This window comes from Pipra filicauda, unplaced genomic scaffold (genome assembly GCF_003945595.2).
Source record: "Pipra filicauda isolate LSUMZ 115617 unplaced genomic scaffold, ASM394559v2 scaffold302_size1215360_pilon, whole genome shotgun sequence".
Lineage (NCBI taxonomy): Eukaryota > Metazoa > Chordata > Aves > Passeriformes > Pipridae > Pipra > Pipra filicauda.
The window spans coordinates 72,695-90,360 of record NW_024104424.1 but is presented as its reverse complement, the minus strand read 5'-3'; positions in this window follow the sequence as shown (position 1 = coordinate 90,360).

The following is a 17,666-nucleotide window of genomic DNA, read 5'->3' as shown; positions in this document are numbered from 1 at the left end:
TATCTTAAAATCAAACAGCTGTGCTTCAACCCAGAGAGTGTATTTTACATTGGGCTATAAAACTTTGAGTATACAGCCTGAAACATTGATGGAACCTGGAATACAGCACATTAATCCTTCTTTTCTCCTCTTCTGTTCTGTTGAGGTGAAGATCAGGTGTCTGATCCCAAAAAAATTCTTTGTTGTCTGGAGTGCCCTGTGGAGCTCTTAAGGGGGAGAAAATAAACTGGGAGGAGGAAGGCTCAGTGCTGCAACTGAGGCACTCACCTGGGAATTCCAACACTTCCCAAGGTATTTATCCCTGGAGGTGTTCAAGGAAAGACTGGACGTGGCACTCAGTGGTGTCCAGTCACAGGTTGGACTCGATGATCTCAGAGGTCTTTTCCAACCTCGTTGATTCTGTGATTTGGTGATTTTCTTATGGCTGACTCAAAAATTTAGGGAATCTATTAATGAAAAAGCTTTTTATCCCAAGAATCCAGCTGCTGAGCATCGCTGGGATTCTGGGTTTGTCTCCCAGAGGAGCTGGGATTTGAGGCTCAGGCTCAACCAGCTGCTGCTCAGGGTTGGCTTTTGGGCGTTGCAGCTTTTTGATGTGCAAATCTTTCCAGGGAAAGCTTTTTAGGGAGAAATGTGGTCTCCCATCCCATGGCAGGAGGTATCGCATGGTCCAAAATGTTCATTCATCTCCTCCAGGTGGCTGGGAAAACAGTCCTGTTGGTGCTGAGTCCTGACTGTCTCTGCTGAGGTCCTGTCTGGAAAAAACAATCCTTGGATTTTGCTCTCACAGCAGAAACTAAGTTGCAGCAGCTGGAGACAGAGTCACTCCAGCTGATGCATTTGTGCATGTTTGCAAAAAAAATCCTTTAAAAGGCAAATTATTGATAAGCAGCAGCAGTTTTGATTTTCCCCTTGAATGTCAAGTCAGACTGAGCAGTGCTGGGGAATGTTTGATGTCCCAGGACACAACGACATCCTTCATGCTCAGAAGCACTGGCACAGACCCTGCTCATGTTGGTAAGTATCTAAGGAAGGGAAAAGCCCTTTACACGGGTTTTCTCTTTTCATAATGTCCTTTTTTTTGCCTTTCTCTTCCTCCCAATTTGCAACTCATCATCCAAAAGAAGAATCTGCTTCCCATATGTGCTGCAGAACCCTCATCCTGGAGCATCACCACTCAAGCCTGGGAATTAGTAAGATCCAGGACTCTCCTGTTCACTCGAATGTGATTCATGTTTTTTTTCTACATAAATCGTAAAAATATTGTGCAAGACTTAAGAGAAGTCCTGTGCTTTTGCTGATATTCTTCTGCTCTTTTTATCCCCTTTCAAACCTATGTTGTGCTGTTCAGCTGGGAAGTAAAACCCATAAAAAAAAAGTGATGTAATACTGGTCATGACTCCTCACAGTTTTTAAAATGACTTCACACAATGGCTTAACTAAATATTTACAGAACATCTCAACTTCTTAATTTTTCAACAGTCAAGCAGCAGCTGGAGCTTCCAAAAAGCTGAACAACCAACCTCTGGTTTGCTGATTTTTTTTTCCACTCCAAAATTAAACGTGCGGATTAAGGATCTTCCTCGTTATTCACACTGTTTTTTCTTGTTCCTTTCAAAGACCAAGAGTTGTGACAGGATCCACTGGGAAAAAAAATAATCTTACGATTCAATTGACATTAACAGACCTCTTGATAAAAATGGAGATTATTAAGTGGGGCTGTATAAGCTTTAATTAGGAAAGGTGGTGGAGAAAGGAATGTTTCTAAACAGTTTCTTAATCCTGAGCTGTCTTCCTCAAGGGGGGAAGGAAGATCTCATCCTAATCCTTGTATTATATGAATAACATTTATGTTACAAAGGCACTGCACAAAAATCAAGATGTCAGAAGCCACACTGGAACTGTTCTTTTTTATTCACTGAGGATTTTTTTTCTTGTGTTTATTTGCTGTATACAAAATGTCTTTTTCCTTTTGACCTTTCCTTACTCCTCTGAATAAAACCCCAGATAATTTTTGCTATTCTGTCCAGCCTTATGTGCTCTTTAAGGAAACAATCCACATTAAGAAAAGTTTAATTCTAGCTCACTGGCAGCAAACTAAGTTGAAAACAGTTCAAAACTCTTATTGAACTTCAGGAAATTACTTTCCCATAGACTTTGCCTCTATTGAAGCAATTGGAATAATTCAGGAACAGATAAACCAAGATAACCATCACTAACAATGATGTAAAATAAAGGGGTTTCTGTGGTGGAAAGTGCAAGGAATTTAAAATGAATTGTGAAATCGAGTTTGGTCTTCTCCTAATGTGGCTGATTAAGAAGGGTCTTTATTCTGACCAAAGGTGCCCTGTCTCATGGCCACCATGGAATCCCTCCAACATCAAATAGGTTTGAAGTGACTTCTTAGTCTATAAGAACACCTGACCATCTTAAAAGAGTTGCTGTATTTCTAATTTTTTTAAAAAGTGTCCCTACTGCAAAGAATTTACAATAAACCCAGACATGTTTGATAGGAGGGGCTGGAGCACAAGACCTGTGAGGAGCAGCTGAGGGAGCTGGGGGGGCTCAGCCTGGAGAAAAGGAGGCTCAGGGGGGACCTTCTCCCTCTACAACTCTCTGACAGGAGGGATTTTGTCTCTTCTCCCAAGTAACAAGTGACAGGACAAGAGTAAACGGCCTCAAGTTGCACCAGGGGAGGTTCAAATGGGATATTAGGAAGTTTTTTTTCATGGACAGGGTTGTCCAGCCCTGACACAGGATGCCCAGGGAGGAGGTGGAATCACCATCCCCAGAGGGATTTAGAAGATGTGTAGATGTGTCACTTGGGGACATGGGTTCATGAAAGCCAGGTTTGGGGCTGGACTTGATCTCAGATGTCTTTCCCAACCTAAACAATTCCCTGATCCTATAGCTCTCCCTCTCCCATGAGAAATCTGGCCCAAAGAGAATTATATTCCTGTCACCACAATGATGTTTTAAAAGAAGCACACACAGGGGCTCTGATGCATTTTAACTCTTCCCTGAAGAGAGGATTGTTCCAACCCTCTGCCAGAGGATATTTGTGCACTTTCCTTTTCCTCCTCAGACCTTTGTACAGGTCTGAAATGCTCTGACTGTGAGGAGGAGAAGGAAAAGGGGAAGCAAACAGCTGTCTGCCAGAGGCAGGTCAGGCTCCCCTAATCTTCCGTTTTGTACATACAAGATTAAAGATCTGCTTTGAGTTTTGATTAAGAATGCAAAGTTAAAAGATTAAATACCGGGAAGCCAAATTAAAGAGGTTTAAGTCAATCTCAAAACTCATCAAAGTACCAAATTTTTAAGCTGTCATTACAACACAGGATTAGTGCAAAGCTTCCCTGAACCCTGATTTGATGTCCTTCAGTCAACAATGTTATTCCCCCTGCAGTTCTGTGCTCTCCACATAAACCCAGCTATTGTCTTGTATTTCAAGCTCATCTCACCTAGATCCTTCTCTGACTTCCCCTTTTTTCACCCATGTGCCCCAGTTAGGCCGGGAAGCCCCATTTTGCTGGGCCCCCCAGCCTGTGTTTCGGCAGGGATGTCCTGCCCTGTGTGATGCACAGTCACCAAATGCATCAGAGCTCAGGAAATGGGGCTGCTTGAGAAAAATGGCCTCAGTCACTCAGATAATTGCAGCCTGTTCCTGGGAGTCCCAAGGAGTAAATACATCCCAATACCTTTTGATGTTTTGATTCCGAAGACCCAGGAAGAAGGAAAATGTAATGAGCAACCAGAGCGAGATGAGGGTGACGTGGTTGTCACCATCACGGATCTGAAAATGAGTTTGAACAGTCCATAATTGATGGTCAAACCTTTTTGGAGCCACGGGTCATTCCAGCTGAAATTAGTGAAGGCCTGGGGTGGGAAGGAATTCTGGAGGGTGGTTATATCCAGGGATCTGCTAATGCAAATAACCACCCTGGCAATACAATTTAATGTTATTTAAAGCTCATTCTGTAATACATTAAAGTGAATGTTCCCCTGGTTTTCAGTGTAATAAATCGTGGCCTTTCCACTTTTTATTTATAGAATTTGGGCTGTCTCAGCTACATGAAGGTTGTGCTTTCCAGGGTTGCCTCCACAAAAGACAACTTAATAATGTTCCTAAATGCTGTACTAATTAAAGTTTTAATCTGAATTTATTCCCCCTGTGCCAAGAGAGCTATTTCAAAATTTTTTGTAAGAGTTAGAAACAACAATTCAGCTTTTTGAACTCACATTTGACCCTTCCCATGTACCTGTCTTATCCAAAACATCAAACCTATACCCTAAATCACACAGGGTTCTTTTTGGAAAGAGGAAAAGTAAAATTTGTGTTCTTTATTGCAATTTATTATCTTCATTTATATATTTATGTATTATAATAATATCTAATTAGAATATATAATTACATATAAGGATAATATATAAATATAAGGACTTTTTTCTGCCTGCTCTGTATCTCGTGATCATTTTTGAGGCTGTTTCTTTATTAAGGGACATTGAAAAATACTATATAAGTATATATACATATAAGTATCTATTATACATATATATAGTACACATACACACACATATATATACACAAGTGATATAAAAATGCAATTCTCTTGTTAGTACCTAGAAATGTTCTTCTACTTGGAAGACAAGGGATAAATTCCTGAGCTTTGGAAAAAAGGTACATTTGTTCCTTGTCATTATTTTCCACCATTTTTTGGAAACTGGTTCCTGATCTCATTTGTTTTGGGTATATAACCTGAAAATGCTTTCATTCAGCAAATAAAATTCAAACTATCTGGGTTTTCATAAAAAAGAACTTTCTACGTGCCTTTGGAATAAAGATGAGAGGGAAATAATATAGAGGGAAATATAGAAGAACAGGGAGAATAACGGAGGAGGAAAAACAGTTATTGCTTAAGAATTTCTTGGCATCCTGCTCCTGTCAGGCTTTTTAATATCTGAATTTCCCTTGTTGATGGTTTCAATTACTGGTGCCCAAGTTGCAGGTAGAGCTGGAAAAGGGAGAATGTGATTTCCAACCCACAACAACCATGGCAGGGAAGGGACTCACAACAACCTCCAATACTCTCCACCCTGTTTCTTTTAGAGCATTTTATATCAAATCTATTTATTATCAATTTTTATTTGCTGCCAAATTTACTTAATGTCAAATTCCTTATTTGATTCATTGGCTGGTCTATGGGATCTCATAATTTTTTCCTTTGGCAATAAATATTCCCAAGGAAAGCTACTGAGCAGAGAAAGAAAAGGCTCCGAGTTCCTTTTTCAAAGAACCATTTACAAACACAGTTATTATTAGTATATTTTTACTTCTGGAAAAACCACATTAGAATTAAGCTTTTCATTATACAGAATTATTTTAATAATTGCACAATGCATCCAATTCAGCTGCTGCATTGTGCTGGTTCTTTCAAGTGCATTGGAGCCCTCGATCTTGTTGGGCACTAGAGGTCTCTAATTAACTCTTTTTCAAAATCCTACCAGTTCATTTGCATTCTCAACACCACGTTGCACTTGCTCTCTACTTTATTATGTGCATTATGCACCATAGACCAAAAAATACCATCAATTAAGAGCTCTAGTTATTGAATGTTGATCCTTCCTGCACAAGCAGTGGGCACAGTTCCACCTGCAGGAACAAAGCTTAAAAAAATATTTTATTTTTCTTAAGAAAAAATATAGGAACTATATAGGACAAACCAGCTTTTGTGCCTTTGGGAATAGGAGTTTAAAGTTCTCTTAAAAGGAGTTCTCTTAAAAGGAGTTCTCTTCCTTACCTGGCTGAGCACTTGAGTTTTGATAGAGTCTTTTAGGTAATTGAGTGTGTAATGACTCTTTCTGGCCCATTGACAGAAAAAGAATAAGGACAAAGGAGTTACACATAAATGAATATATTTTATCTTATAAATATGACTCCATTCAATTTTTGTTAAAGATAAGATCTGGGGACTTCAAAATGTGGCACTATGAGGGAGAAATACACACTTGCAATGAATCCTGGAGCATTTTGGGGTGTATATTTGCTGTGAATTTTTTGGTACCTGAAGGGAGCCTACAAGAAAGATGGAGAATATTTACAAGGCCTGGAGGGACAGGACAAGGGGGATTGGCTTTCCACTGCCAGAGGGCAGGGTTGGATGGGATATTGGGAAGGAATTCCTGGCTGTGAGGGTGGGGAGGCCCTGGCACAGGTTGCCCAGAGAAGCTGTGGCTGCCCCATCCCTGAAGTGTCCAAGGCCAGGTTGGAGCAACCTGGGCTAGTGGAAGGTGTCCCTGTCCATGGCAGGGGTGGAGCAAGATGATTTTTAATGTCCCTTCCAACCCAAACTACTCTGCGATTCCGAGCACTTGACATTTGCCTTCTGCCCAGCAACAATTTGTTACAGCCTTTGCCTCAAAGACAGCCAGGGGGAGGTTATCAGACACTGCTCCAAGATGTCATCTGCAGATATTGCTTACAGTTCTTCTCTTTATCTGTATTTTCCTCCTCTGTTCACCCTGGGGGAAGATAGAAAATGGATTAAAATTGATTGAGCTGACGGGTTTTGGAAAAAGTGCTGAAATGCAAGTTTCCCACGAATCCACAAAGGGATCCCCCCCCCGGCTGCAGCCTAGCAGGGCACTCTCAGCATAGCAATGCTCAGGGACAATTTTTCTCCTTAATTATCACAGGAGGAACATCTTCCCTCTCATCTCCGGCAACCTTTCATTTGGAAATCTAAAAGCTTCTTACGCACCTGAATGACTGAATGACAACCAGGCACTTTAGATGAACATTCATCTGTTCCACGGGGAGGATCTGAGGCTCCCAAACCCCATAACACCTGTTCTGATGCATGGGGGTCTGGCAAGGGTAGGGTTATGATCTGGGTTTCTTGTCACCTAATTCCTGCTTCCCAGTTAATGTTTTTTCGCCTTTAAAGGTGGGATTGATTCATTGGGAATCTGTGCTGAAAACCTCTTTAAGTTCCAGCAGCGGAGCCAACTCAAGACTGCAACCTCCACCCTTGGAGAGGATTCCAAGACCCAGCTGAGCAGAGCTTGGAGCAGTCTGGTGTGATCCCAGAGCTGGCCTTGCTTTGGGTGGTAAGAAGAACCAGAGTCCTCCAGGTTTCCCTGCAGCCCAAATCCCCCGGGATGCTCTGAGCGCTTCGTGGAGCTCTGTGTTTGGAGTGGGAGGTGCAGAGCTGGCCATGGGCACAATGTGCCAGCCTCTGCTTTCCCATCTGCACACTCTGGCTGCCTGATCTGGAGGCAGAGTCAAAAAAAACCAAAAAGAGATGAGGTGTGTGACAAGTCATCTTGTCTCAGGTACAGTTGTCCTGTTGGTACAGTTGGACATAACCCAGGGCAGGGCAGCCCTCGTGGATTTGCCAGCATTGGGCCATATTTAGCCTCTCCCCTTATTTGTTGCCCTACAAAAGGCTGATAAATGATACTTGTCCACTTAAGAAATGAAGAGTTATTAGTAAATTGCTATATAATGTATCTTCAATGTGTTATTAAAAAGAAGGGCAGAGATGAGCTCGGAATAAATGCGGGGTAGGAGTGGTTTTTTGCTTCCCACAAATATTTGTATTCCTGGCTGCTTTTACCATTCTACTTCAGAGCTGGAAGAAAGAGAGCATCCCTCAAGCCTGGAATGACATCTCTGGTGATGCCAGATCAAATCCTGATGGGAAGGGGCCCTGGCAGGAAAACCAACATTGCAGGCACCCAGGTGATTGCACTGGATGAGTTTTAAGGTCCCTTCCAACCCAAACCATCTTATGATTCTATGATGATAATACATCCATTTTGCCTTCTCTTAAAATCACACATACAACAAATCTCTGCCTGGTCCCACTAACAAAAGGAGGCTGATCCATGAGCTCTGAGCCCTGGGATGCTGCTGTTGCCTGTGCTTGGAACATTAACTTTAGAGGTTTGTATTTTTGACTCACTGGATTTGTAGCTGCATTACAAGTCTCTGCACGTTTTTCCAGTTAAACTAAATGACTATTATTTCCTCCTCCTCCTCTCTCCTCCACCCAACTGTTGTTGTTTAATTAATGATAACGTGCTGCTCTTCAGTGGGTGTTTGTTTATAGCCAGATAAATGTCAGTAATATGCTGTAGTGTAAAGCCTTTTAGCTGGGAATAGTCAAGTTCTTTTAACTACTGCTACATCTGTAAATAAGAAAAGTTGCCTTAAAATCTCTTTTTCTGACGATTTTTAAAAATATTTTAATTATTATTTTAAAAGAAAAGTCCAGAGGAGGCACCAAGATGATCAGAGGGATGGAGCAGCTCTGCTGGGAGGAAAGGATGGGAGAACTGGGATTGTTCAGCCTGGAGACGAAAAGCTTTGGGGTGACCTAATTGTGGCCTTCCAGGACCTGAAGGGAGCCTGCAAGGAAGGTGGAGAGAGACTATTTAGAAGGTCCTGGAGTGACAGGATAAGGGGGAATGGCTTCAAAATGAGAGTAGATTTAGAGTGGATATTAGGAAGAAATTCTTGGCTGTGAGAGTGGGGAGGCCCTGGCACAAGCTGCCCAGAGAAGCTGTGGCTGCCCCATCCCTAGAAATGTCCAAGGCCAGGTTGGATGGAGCTCTGAGCACTTTGGTCTAGTGAAAGGTTGAGTAGGAATGAGATGATCTTTAAGGTCCCTTCCAACCCAAACCATTCTATGTTTCCATGATGAAATGAAGTGTCAGCTCTCATCACTGCGGTTGTTGTACCACGAGTGCCCCTGCACTGGCATGTTCATGGCCAGTGTCCGTGTTCACATCACACATCTTCACTCCAGGACCCTCTTTCCAGAGCCAGGCCGTGGTTTTTCCATCAGTGTGTGTCCAAGCCCCACTGAAGAACATGTGGCACAACCTGGCTGTGCAGCAGTGTGGCAGCACTGGCCCTTCCTGGGCACTCTGTCTCAGGGATGTTCCCATCACCCTGGGTGTTCTGGAGTTTCTAGAGTGGGAAATCCTGATGTGCATCTCCAGGAGGTCCTGGGAGTACCTCCTTGAGAGTGGGAGGTGGGCAGTGTGTGAGCAGAGCCCTTCTGCCACTGCTGCCCCAGGAGCTGCAGGTGTTGCTGGAAGCTTTGTCATCAGCATCACCTCTGGATTATTTTCTCCATGACAGAATAGTAGGACACTGCACAGTAATCACCCCAAATAACATATGTTGGCATGACATCTAATTTGGCAGCTCTGTATGTGACTTTCACAGTGGTTTTTGATGCAGTTTTCTCCCTCTAATACACAGTTTCTTAAGATTTATGGTCAGAAACCAAAAATTAGTGAGCATGATGTTCAAACCCATCTTTCCCCAGGATTTCAGTGGCTTCTCCCAAGGCCAGATCCTGAGCTCCCTCCCTGTTTTGTTACTTTTAGGAAGATTTTTCTTTCCCTAGCTACAGGCAGAGCAGGGGCTGATGAATCTTTTGGTTGTGTCATGTACCGTATGTGCAATTTCCTGGCAAAAAAGGAACTCTCCATGTTTTATGAGATGAAATGCTGCTCCTAACCATGCTATTGATCACAGATATAAAGCCATGAGGAAGACAGGGAAGGGGAATGATGCTGGAAACAGGGAGGAAAACCAGTTTGAGGAAAGTAATTGACTTTCTGCAGTCCTCAGATCCCTGCAAGTGGGAAGATTGTCAGCTGGGATCTTCCCAGTTTTAAAAGATGTGATGGTTAGAGCTTGCCCAGCCATGGATCCCCATGGAGCAAACCTGGGTCTGTCCCTCCCAGGGGGCAGCACAAAAGCCACTGATTCCCACGTCAGAACTGAGGGATGAGCAGAACCAAAGGGGAGCTTTCCTGGGAAAAGGCACACATTGCAGAGCAGCCTCTCTGCAGGGCCTCTGGGCTGTTCTGGAGCCTCCAGCAGGCAGAGTTTGTGCTCAAGCCAGAACTAGGAACACTGAATTTTTCCACTGGATGGAAAAATCCATATTTTTCACATGGGTCTTTGAGGCTAAACAAATGCATTTTACATCATCTCTGCCATGTAAGATTTTACACTGCTTTGCCTTTTCCTCTGTATGAAGCAAAAGGTTTTGTGCCCCTTAACACAAGTCAGTGCATCTGCTTTGCTTAAATCACCTTAAAAATGAAGGAAAAAATAATTTAGAAGGTGTCTCTAATTGTCTTTATTTTTTTAAATAAAGACAATTCTTTCTTATCTTAACCAAAATTAGAGAAAAGTAGGCCTGTCTGTGTGACATAAAACCTCTACCATACAGACTTTAACCCTATCATTTAACTATCATTTTGGGTATGTTAGTTATGCCTTTGCCCTTATTATTTAAGGATTTAAATAAGAAGACAAAGGAGTTTGGAAATCCTATGAGACTTTGCTATTCTTTGGTTCTTGGCCAGCAGCGTCTGATGTGACCTTGATCAAACTGCTTCACACCTCTGGGGTGGGTCACTATGTGTAATTTACAATTAGTGGGAAGAGATTTCTCTCTGCTTTCACTTGCACTTTCTATTTTAAGTGGATGGGAAGTGTCATCTGCTCACTTTGGCTCCATATTTCACTCCTGAGCAATGTTTAGCATAATGTGACCTGATCAGCTAAGCCTTTGGTAGCCTTACACTCCTATAAAACCTGAACAGTTCAATTTAAAGGATGTAATAAATGATGAGTGCTTGAAAACCTGATATGAGAGACAACCACATTTTAATTCTCTGTGAGAAACATGGTTTGGGGTTTTTTTAATGCATACCTTTCCTAGTGAAAAGCTGTAAATTCATGCTTCTATCTGAGGTGGAGCAGCCTGAAGGTTCAAAGTGCTGCATTTCTCAGAGGCTGTGATCAATCACAGTCCTTCTGATTTAGCCAAACAAAGACAGAAACTCTCAGGGGGGATCTCTCTTCCATGGAATTTGGAGACCAGTTTTTCGGGCACTGAGTGTTGCTGGGAAGTCACACACCTACCAAGAATTATTACCTTTGAGACTTTTATATAGCTGCACAAACCCACAAGGCCCCCTTGGCTGTTTTAGGGCCTTCTTGGGTCGTTTGTTGAGGTGCAAAATCAAATTTTCTGTCACCTTTTATATTAGTTGAGAAAATTCCTTTGAACCCTCCCCTTTTGTTTCTCCCATAACACTCCAGACTTAATTTCTTCAGCTGCTCTCCAGCAAAGACCTCAAAGATCAGTTTGGAATATGGAGTTAGAGGTGGGATGGGCAGGATCTGAGTAAAGGTGAAAAATTTTTGGCTTGTAAAACCAAAATTGTGGCTTGCAACAGTTCAAAGGCTGTCTTGCCTTGCTGTGATATGTTTTGCAACCAAAATTAAGGCAGAAATGACTTTTTTTGGAGAGTGGAGAGAGTTGTCTCCACATATTGCAGATAGAGGTTGATGTTTTCTTCCTCTCTTCCCATGGGCTTTCCTTAGTTTATGGGATTACATTTCTGACCCAAATATCCCATTTCTTCTCCTTCCTCTGCTCCAGCATCCAAAAAAGTTACGATTTATTTCTTGTTTTGATATCCTAAGGAAAACCCTTAGGAACCACTAATATTCCCATTTCTTGTCCAGAAGGGGGGACACCCCCCCCCCCCCCCCCCAAGACTTTTAGGATTCTCTTTGACTGGAGGAATTAAATATCAACATCTGTCAGGAGTACGTGGATATCTGCAGCTCTGCTTTGGTGCAGGGGAACTAAGTGACCTCTCATGACTCCTTCCAGTCCAATTTTCTGGCCTCCCTGTATAGCATTGCAATATATCCAGAAAGAGCAGAAAAGATCCTGCCTAAACATATATATATATATATATGTATGTATGTATGTATGTATCCAATTATTGTGGTCTTTCCAATAATCCTAGAAGGTCAGATTTGAAGGGAAAATGCCCATAACAACCTTTAACTCCCAAGCTGCTGTTGATACATTAATCTTCTATATTCTTTCAAAGATCACAACAAGAAGCAGTGGAATATAGGGAGGTGTAAGGCAGTTCCCTGGGGAAACTCAGGGAGATGTTTCACCAGGAGCAGAGATTTCACAGGATCACAGGATGTAGAAGTGCAGTCATTTATTAAAGTAAACCCCAACACTGCCTAAGTTGAAGAAACATTGATCATCTATTAAGAATGACACATCTTGCTGCTGCTTTGGCACTGGATCAGCATCGTTGTTTATTAATATCTTGAAACAGCACTGCAGGATGGATGAGGCTCAGGTCTGTACCTGAGAAATCCACCCAAATCTTCCTGCAGAGAACTTGGGAAGTGAGGAAAGCAGGAGGAGAAAGGATGCCCAGCTCCCAGACAAGACTGATGCAGTGAGTTCAGCACCTCATTTTACCCACTTTATATGCATTTTTGTATAAATCAAAGGTCACGTTTTAAGGCTGTGTTAAATCATCAAACAGCTCTTTTCAAAATGTCAGCAATTCCCTGCACAAATAGCCTGCCAAATAATAGTTAATCCATTGCAAATGACATGCAGATTCTCCTGGAAACTTTGGGGAAATTGGTAACTTCAGCTAAATGTAGACAGCATTTTTCATGGCAAGTCACTTCACACACTCACCTTGGCTGAATTAAGACTGGGCAATGCTCTGATATAAATAATTTCATAACTGTGGATTAGGCTGAAAAGTCATGTTTGATTTTATGAGCATAACTATGCTCGTCACAGCTCCAGCCAAGAGTTGCTTGATGCTTCAAACCAGCAGATCCATGTCACAGGTTTGCAGAATCTCTCTTACAGTCCCTGCATTATTTAAATTTTGGGATGTGTTGTCAGCTACTTCATCTTCAAATTCTTTCACAGAACGGCTGCACATGATCCAAGCAGACAACACAACACAGGAACAATTTATATGTCACTTTTCAGACTTAATTGTTCACCTGCCTGAAATCTGCATTTAAATATTAAGGGTGAGTTTGCAGGAGTTGGAGTTTCTCAAGGTTTGACAGGCACTGGCACTGGTTGTGTGTCTCTGCAGCAAAAGAGAGTCAAAAGCAGGAACAAACAAGCCCAGCTGCTGCCCCTGCATGATGTACCTAGTTTAGATGCATTAAATGAGGAATTGCCTCCACCTTTGGTGCTGGTGTGTCCTGCAGTGGCTCATCCTCACCCAGTGTCCCTTCTAAACACTGGTCCATGTCCATATCAAAGCCAGGAGCAAAAGCCCCTCCAGCCTCACTGCCTTTGACTCCAGGTCAGGGAAATACCCCGAAGTGCTGTTGGGAATATTCCCTTTCACTGTGGCATTTCCTACAGAGATAAACCACTGTGGGCATGTTCTTCCAGCTTTATTTAAAAAAATCATGCATGTGAGGTGGATCTATTAGTGATCCACTGGTAACTCCCCACAGAGATAAAGCTGAAAGCAATCTAAATAATTAATGTAGTCCTCCTGTTGGACTTCTCTTTCTTAGCAGTAGCTCTCATTAAAATCAATAGAAAGAACACAGAACAAAAGGGCATATTTACTGAATTTAGCCTGTAGATAATTAAGTGGCAAATAGGTCACGCTCGTTAGGGATTTATTTAAAGTGATTTTATTTTGATAATGTCAGCTGTCACCAAGTGCTGCTGTCAGCGAGCATCTTCCAGGGAATTTTTCTTCATACCTGAGCAAGTCTTGACCCTTGAAATACCAGTGTGGTGGCTCTGGGGTGTCAGTCAAACTCTGTGCAGGGGTGTGGAGGTGTGGGCACTTTGCATGCTAAGAACAGAAACTGGGAGAGATAATTTAGCCATCAATAGTTGGACAAGTTTGCTGTCTTTAATTAAATAGTCAGATAAAGCTTTGTATTTGGCTTTATCCTACTGGGCCTTCTGGATGGATTACAGTTGCTGAGCTCCAGATATGCACTGAAGTGAGGAGGTAACTTTGGGGTCCAGTGGGGAGCAAAGATCACCTTGTGGGGCTCAGTCTGGGGTGACATTTTTGTATGGAGAAAGGTAGGTAATCATTTGGGAAAAGTAGGGGCAGTGACAGCATGCTGGAAAAGCCTCAGAGCCTCCCCTAGAGATGCTCACACTGATTTAATCAGCACAGGAAGATTATTTAATCAATCATGGATCTGGGGTTTAATTTTTTAAAGAGAGGTAGTTTTCTATTCATTCAGAAAGGGAAGCAGAAAACAAGTGTGTGGTACAGAAAGCTGCCATGTCGGGGGACTTAGTGTGGTGACATCCTTTTGACAAGAGGAGCCTCTGTGAAAAGCACGTGAAACTCGCTCCCTGTGCTTTTTGTCTCTCCTCTAAAGCGGTAGAACCTCTTAATTTTGTTGTTCTGGCGGAGACGCAGATTCACGATGTTTGTTAGGAATAAACGGCAGCCCGGTCAACACCTCGGGGTGTGAAATCCGCTGGAAGGATTTGCAGGATGCAGATGTTCTCCGCAGCCCTCTGCCCTGGCCGGGAGTGGGGGGGACCCAACCCCGACCCCTGCGTTGGGAGCAGGGCATTAATCTGACGTGCGACCTGATTGAATGGAGCGGGGTAAATCCCTGCTGCATAACAAAACGCTAGATAAGCAGTTAGGAAACCTCGTGATTAGAGAGATTAACTGCTAAAGACATCATTCCTTCAGATGGAAAGCCTCCATTCTCATTTAGAGCTGGTAGCCCGTGAAAAACTACTGCGCTGGCAGTGAGGAAACCACAAAGGTGCTGACCTGCAGAAGGGTGACTAAGTTTGAGGCAGCTCTGGTAGCAGTGTTTCTTGCTGTTTACTTGCTAGGCAACCCGGTTTTCTTTCTCTGGATATTTAAGGTTTTGCCTTCTCAAAAGATGCTGTTTTCTTTGAAGAAAGGGGAATTCGGTGCTGGCTGCAACAAGGAGCAACAGCCCCTCTCTTTGGCTTTATCATTTCCATAGATTCATAGAATGATTGGAGGTGGAAGGGACCTTAAAGATCATTAATTCCAACCCCCTGCCATGGGCAGAGTCACCTGCCACTATCCCAGGTTGTTCCAAGCCCTATCCAACCTGGACACCTTGGACACTTCCAAGGATGGGGCAGCCACAGCTTCTCTGTGCCAGGGCCTCAGCACCCTCACAGCCAAGAATTCCTTCCCAATATCCAATCTATACCTTGTTTAAAGCCATTCCCCCTTATCCTGTCACTCCAGGCCCTTGTAAATAATCTCTCTCCATCTCTCTTGTAGCCCCTTCAGGTCCTTGAAGGCCACAATTAGGTCACCCTGAAGTTTGTCTTCTCCAAGCTGAACAATCCCAGTTCTCTCAGCCTTTCCTCCCAGCAGAGCTGCTCCATCCCTCTGATAATCTTGGTGTCCTCCTCTGGAACTGAACTGAAAGCTTACAGACCTGTGTTTATACCAAGTTCCCTACTTCCACAGAACAAACATTCTTAAAAATGACAACAGGGAATGCAGAACAAGAAAAAACCAAAACCCACAACTTTCCAGGTGGGTGTACTGGGGGTACATTTACCAGGCAGCATTAAATGTGGTTTCTCACATTTGTCCCTTTCCAGAGACACAGTAGATAGGTAACTATAATTAAATCACAGAGTTGTGATTTTGGGGTTTAAAAAAAAAAAAATCTCAAACGAAAAACCCCCCACAATCACATTGATTTAAGCAACTGCTTTTGAATATTCTACAAGGCTCTACCTGTGTCTTTGGGCTTCTAAGTTCTTTAAACAACACAGCTCCTATTTGGCACAGACTTTAGCTGGACAGCCAAAACAGAAATGCAAGGGAGAGCTTCACACCTTAATAGCTGCATTACATTTGTGCTAATGATGATGGGGTTTGGATCTGGGGAGATGACTTGAGTGTGTCTCGAGTCAATTCATCAGCAGGCAAAACCAGCTACATCTTTATCAATCAGTAAAATAAAACTGTGAGTGATAGGTCTCTAAATTGTGGCTGTCCTGATCAGGAGGAATCAGCTCGACAGTGAGCGATTAAAAGTCAAGCTCAACAGTCAATAAACACCCCATGGGATTAGAGGTTCACCACAGGCCCACAAGATGCAGCCCCCTGACAGAAGCCCCAAAGGGGAGTGAGCTGATCCTTGTTTGTTCTGGAATATCTTCTGAATCACACTCTGGGCTGGGCCCTTAAAAGTCACTTAGATATTTCCAACATTCCTTCTTTTCCACTGTGCCTGTCTCCCCACTTTCTCAAGAAAGTTAAGGGAGTTAAATAAGGATGTTAAAACCTTCCTGAGCCCACAGGGTGTACGGGAAAGATCACTGACACTAAAACAAGGGCATTCCTGGAATGAAACACGTTCAGAAGCATCTGTCAATATTGTATTTCTCTTTTATAACCAACAGGGATGCTGAGCTGCTGCTGCTGCCAAGACAGAGATCTAATGAGGACATTGGATTTCCTAATGGGTAATCCCTAACCAGCCTTCTCTCTCATGCTCTGGAAAACAGGCAGGAAAAGAGTATTTGTTGGGATAGAGTGAGAAGGTCACTGCAATCATCTCTGCTGCTACATCAATAAGTACAACTCCCTGTGCTTGTCCCTCCTTCCTCAGGACAAAGTAGTTGTCTCAGTCATGGAGTGAATTTTTAAGTAGCATCTGAAACCAAGGAAAAAAAAACAACCAGGGATGCAGCTTGGTTTGCATCAGGGGAGGTTCTTTAGGAAAGGATTTGGGTTTGCTTTAAGCACATTGACATACAGAAAAGAGGGAGGGTGGCCTGGCTGGGAATCCAGCGGGCACAGAGGAGTGTTTGTGCATGGATGTGTGGGGCTGGGGCCGGCCCGAGCAGTGTTTGGGGCAAGCTGGCAACCTAAACACGTTTGGAGAGGGGTAGGAAAGGTCACAGCTCTGAATCAGGACAGCCCAGAGCTGAATCCTTAAATACCAGTGGGATATAAATGCATCCCTGAGCATTTTCCTCTGCTGCAGTATCAGCTGGCTGAAATATAAAATATTTTGTTGGCTTAGGGTGGGAGACAAGGTGGTTCTAAGCTCCCCACAGGTCTGTGGGTGCTCTGAGCTGTGCCAAGGCCAGGGGAGCACAGGGACATCCCAGGAAAGTGGGAAAAGGTCCCGACAGGGCGGAGGGTCACTGAGGCAGGAGAATCACTGGGAACAAATGTCCTTTGAACTCCTTCACAGCCTCATCTTAACCCTTTCTGTGCTTTCCCAAAAGGAGGCCAATTAGCATGAGAGCCACAGGCCAACAAAGTGGTGCTGTGCTGCTCACTTTATATATATACATTTTCTTCCCAGACAGCAAAAGGAGCTTCATTTTTTTCCCCCAGCACCTTTTTATAAGTGTTAGAGACCACTAATACTGATGGAAAAAAAAAAAATCAAAAAAAAGGGCTTGGTCATAAATCTTTTATCACTTTCAGCCTAGTCATTTAAAAATATCTTGGCTGGAGGCCGTGGACGGCAGAGCAATAGAGTTAACACAGACTGAAAAATAATAACCTGTTTTTCAATCATGGCATTAGAATGGTGCTGGTGGCCTGGATGGCCTGTTTGCAACCTGATGATGACATAAATAAATGAAACTACCTATTATGAGATTCTCTCTGAGATCTCACAGCCAGGGGCTGCTTTTCTTAATCATTGCTTACCAGCCCGATGCATACAGCAGATTAAACTTCCCAAAAGCAAGCACTGATGTTTGAGCCTCCTACTGAAGTCACTTTAAAGACACCCTTCTCTTTCCTTTCCCAGAGAA